Source organism: Vespa crabro, chromosome 17, assembly GCF_910589235.1.
Source record: "Vespa crabro chromosome 17, iyVesCrab1.2, whole genome shotgun sequence".
In the NCBI taxonomy this organism is placed as follows: domain Eukaryota; kingdom Metazoa; phylum Arthropoda; class Insecta; order Hymenoptera; family Vespidae; genus Vespa; species Vespa crabro.
Genome location: NC_060971.1, coordinates 2,973,657 through 2,978,325, shown reverse-complemented (window position 1 = coordinate 2,978,325; position 4,669 = coordinate 2,973,657). Strand labels below are relative to the sequence as shown.

The following is a 4,669-nucleotide window of genomic DNA, read 5'->3' as shown; positions in this document are numbered from 1 at the left end:
CTGTTCATTATTTTCAATAATAACTATACTATTATAACAATTCGTTGTGACCATAAAAATCTTTCTTTATTCGTTTTATCGATATTCAAATAATCCTTTTCAAATAAAATATATATTGAACAAATATAATTTATTTAAAATTATATATATATATATATATATATATATATATATATATATATATATATATATAGATATAGATATATTTTTAAAATCAAACTTCAATTTTATCTGAAATGATTATTCAAAACCGATTAAAATTTTATTTCAATATATTTTATTCATTCCTCCTTGATTTATCTTTTTAATAATAATAATATAAAAATTCGTTCTACTACAAAAAAAAAAAAAAAAAAACGTCCTTCTTAAAACGTCCTGTCGATGCTCAAATAAACCAATTTCGAATACAATAGAATTGAATAAATATAATCGAACTAAAACTTCATATACAATAATTGCATTTAAAATCGAGTTTCAATTTTTATCTTCAAATAATTTTATCGGAATCGATAATCATTTAAAATTTCGTTTCGTTGTTCGTATCGTGATTTTTTTCTCGCGTTTTATGTTTTTTTTTTTTTTTTTTTTTTTTTTTTTTTTTTATAATAATCAAAATCGATAGAAGAAAAAAGAGAGAAAAAAGGAAAAAAAAGAAGAAAGAAAGAGAATATCAAATAAATTCTATTAAAAAAAAAAAAAAAAAAAAAAAAATCGAAAAAAAAGAAAAAAGAAAAAAAAATCCTTTCAAGTAATCGAAATAAAAAATAAAAAGTGGAACGTTCATGAAGAAGTCTATTTTCCTGAAGTACCCAACCGATCACTTCGTTGACGCTCAATAAAGTCGACACAGTCGACCAAAGGAAGAACCTTGTATCGTTCCTATCACGAAGGGTTGTATCTTCTCTTTCTCCTTATAACCGCGAAAAAAAATCACCCGTGGGCGATGAGTGAATTCAAAGGAGATGAAAAAGAGAGGAAAGAAGAGTGAATCTCTTGGTTTCTTTTTTCTATTGTCTACGTTCTTCGTTTCGCGATCGTTATAGATACGATATCAACGTTCTGATTTACAAGAAAGTTCCCTAGATACATACATACATACATACACACACAAATATATATATATATATATATATATATATATATATATAGATTAACTATAAATGAAGGACAGGTTGAATCAATATTTCGTTTGTTAAGTAGATAGAAAAAAGAAAATATATATATATGTATATATACATGTATATATATTTATATATATTTAGAACCATTTAAAGCAATATTTTGTTGATTAAGAACAACATAAAAAAAAGATATATATATATATATATATATATATATGTATATATATATACACATATACACACCATTTGATTATTAATGGAGTACCTGTTGAAGCACCATCTCGTTTGTTAAGAGCAACAATAAAAAAAAAGAAAAAAAAAAAAGAACATGTAAAATAAAAAATAAAAAATATATATACACTATTTGACCGGTTGAAGCAATATCTCGTTTTTCAGGAACAATAGAAAGAAAAAGAACAAAAAAAAATATATATATATACATATATATACATATATATACAATTTGATTATAAATGAAGAATCAGCTGAATCAGCTGAATCAGCTGAAGCAATATTTTGTTTGTTAGAAGCAATAGATAATAAAAAACAATAAAAATGGAATATATATATATATATATAATTTGATTATAAATGAAGGGTCAGCTTGCAATATCTCATTTATTAGGAGCAATAAAAAAACAGAAGAAATATATATATATACATACATACATTAAGAAAATGTATCAAATATTTGTTTACTCTAATATCTTAATTATTAATCTTAGCTCCATCTACGTTCAATAATTTTTTTTAAAGAATAATCGGTTAATGTGTCTAATCAACTAGAAGAAGAAAAAAAAAAAAGAAGAAGAAAAAAAAAACGAAGAAAAAAAGATACAGGATAGTTTCCATAAGAAAAACTTAATATTATCGAACTTTTACAATTCTATTGAAAACCTTACGGTGTTATTATTTCATAATCTTATAATATATTTGACACGTAAAATTCATAAAACTTTTCTTAATGTATATAGATCTTTTTTTCTATTACTCCTAACAATGGTGATATTAAACTGGCCGTTAATTTACGACCAACCTCTATGCAGGGTGTAACGAAACTACGCGGTAAAAACTTTCAAAAATAGATTCTATCGTATGTAGAGGAAAAGGAAGAAAAAGAAGAAAAAAAAAAAAAAAAAAAGAAAAGAAAAAAAAAAGAGAATTAGATTCCATCAATACCAATTTGGAAATATTTAATTTCTGAAATTTATATGATCTTCAAGTGTGAGTGATCAAGTGTGAATGATCTTGATCTATATCAATGATCGTTCGAAAATTATGACATATTCCGTTAACATTTCCTTAAATGAAATTTTCGAAATGTCCACCATCTGACTGAATGAGAAAGCCTGAATTCGTCGTCGTCTCATTGAGTTACAAACACGCTCCAAAATTCCTGGCTTTGAAGCTTGTTAGATGTTAGTTAGAGTTTTACGTAGTGTGTGTTATTCATTCTACTACCGTGTAGACGAGATAATGTACTCAAATGAATGCATTTGCGTCAGTGCATTTCGTTTATGATTTGCCGGATGGCAGTGCACTAAAATCATACTTGAAAGTCTTATTACTCAGAAATTAAACATTTCCGGATCCATCTTAATAGAACCTATTGTTTCTTTTCTTTTTCTTCGTCTTATTCTTCTTCTTCTAGTTCTTTAAATACAAGAAATCTATTTCTCAAATTTTATAACAACCTGTGTATCCGAGCGCGTGGGGATAAGAAAACAAAAAAAAAAAAAAGAAAAAGAAAAATTCATAAGGATTAACGTTATCTAAAAATCGATCTCGAGAACGTAGATTGATCATTCAAAAAGAAAAAAAAAAGAAAAAAAAAAGAAAAAAAAAAAAAGAAAAAGAAAAAGAGAACGAAAAGAAAAAAGAAAGAAAGAAAGAAAGAAAGAAAGAAAGAAAGAAAGAAAAGGAAAAAAGGAAATCAAAGAAGATAGCAAGGAATTAAAAAGCACGCGCTAATTTACTTCCTCCAATTTTCCAAGTTCCGCAAACTTTAAAGCAGGAAACCTTTATTTGATCTAGGCGAACCTTCGTCGTGTGATCCTTTATCCGGCTGGAAATTAAGCGCGATATTTAAATCCACCGTATCCAAGCATGAACGTGTAATAGTGACCCGTTGTTTGCTTATCGTTTCTCGTTGACTCTAGAAAATCCTTCGGCCAACTTTTTGCATGACATTGGCTACTTTCTTTACTTTAAAAAAAACTACGCAAGATAAAACCTTGTTTCAAAAATTAACAGATAACATCGAGGACAGGTAGGGGATTGAGGTGAAAGCATTCCTTTAAGAGAGAGAGAGAGAGAGAGAGAGAGAGAGCATTGTTCTATTCCAAAAAAAAAAAAAAAAAAAAAAAAAAGAAAAAAAAGAAGAAAAGAAAGAGATAAAGAATATCTACGATATTATAATGAACCACCACCATTGATGATGATGATGATGAAGAGGAAGAAGAAGAAGAAAAAGAACAACAAATGAAGCGCGTGGAAAATCTACAATATCGAGAGTCGTTTTCGAGAAACGTATAAGTATTACGTCGATATCGAGATAGCTAGGAAGGGATCATTAAAAGTTGCCACGGCTCCAATTGCATCGTGAAGAAAGGAGATACGTAAGTGTATTTGTAATAGATATACTGCAAGGTATACGTATTATATAGATATATATATATATATATATATATACATGGATATATAGACACACGTGTATATGTGTATGTGCATGCGTGTGTGTAGGTATGTGTGTATATATATATACATGTGTACGTTATTTTCAACGTACTCGATGAAAATAATTACAGTAAAATATATATATTCGAGGATAGAATAAATAAATAAATAAATTTGACGGAAAACAAAAAAAAAATATATATATATATATACATATATCCGATAGTACACATATAACCAGGTAATAGAATTATATGTAAGATAATTTATCTATACGTCTATTGTCTCATTTGTATTCGATGTTTCGAAATAAAAAAAAGATTAAAAAAAAAAAAAAAAAAAAAAAAAAAAGAAAAAAAAAATAAAGAAAGAAAAAATCAATCGATCGATATGAAATAATTAAATAATAAACCTTTTAGCGTGCGAGAGCAATCACACTCTCGGTGGATCTTATTCTTGATGATGTCCCGGGATTATCGTCGCGATCCTCCATCGCTTATCAAAGGCAAGCAGCAGTCGGAGGACACCTGGTGAAGTAGAAGATGCGTAGGAGAGAGAATGCTGGCTGGCTGGCTGGCCACGCGGCCAGATCGTCGTTCCTCCGGATCTTTTTAATTCCGCGTTGTTCTTCTTCTGTGTTGAAGAAAAATTTAACGACGTGGAAAACGAAGAATTGGACGAAGATAATGTATGTGTTCGTTGTGTGTGTCCAATCTTATATATATATATACATATATACATATATATATGTATATATATATATATATATATATATCTATATGTATATATATGTTTCTTGCCTTTCCTCCTTATCACAAGTTCGTCTTATCACTCGATATTTCTCTCACGTTTAATGTAACATCACATAATCT

General features: G+C 27.7%; 1 protein-coding gene across 1 annotated transcript in view; it reads right to left on the bottom strand.

Annotated features, from left to right (window-relative positions):
- Positions 1-4,430, bottom strand: part of LOC124430236 (dipeptidase 1-like) — a 132,803-nt gene extending 128,373 nt beyond the window's left edge. The window contains exon 1 of the mRNA XM_046976508.1: positions 4,210-4,430. The gene's annotated coding sequence lies outside the window, so the exon portion shown is untranslated. The remainder of the gene's footprint in view (positions 1-4,209) is intronic.
- Between the last annotated feature and the right edge of the window lie 239 nt (positions 4,431-4,669).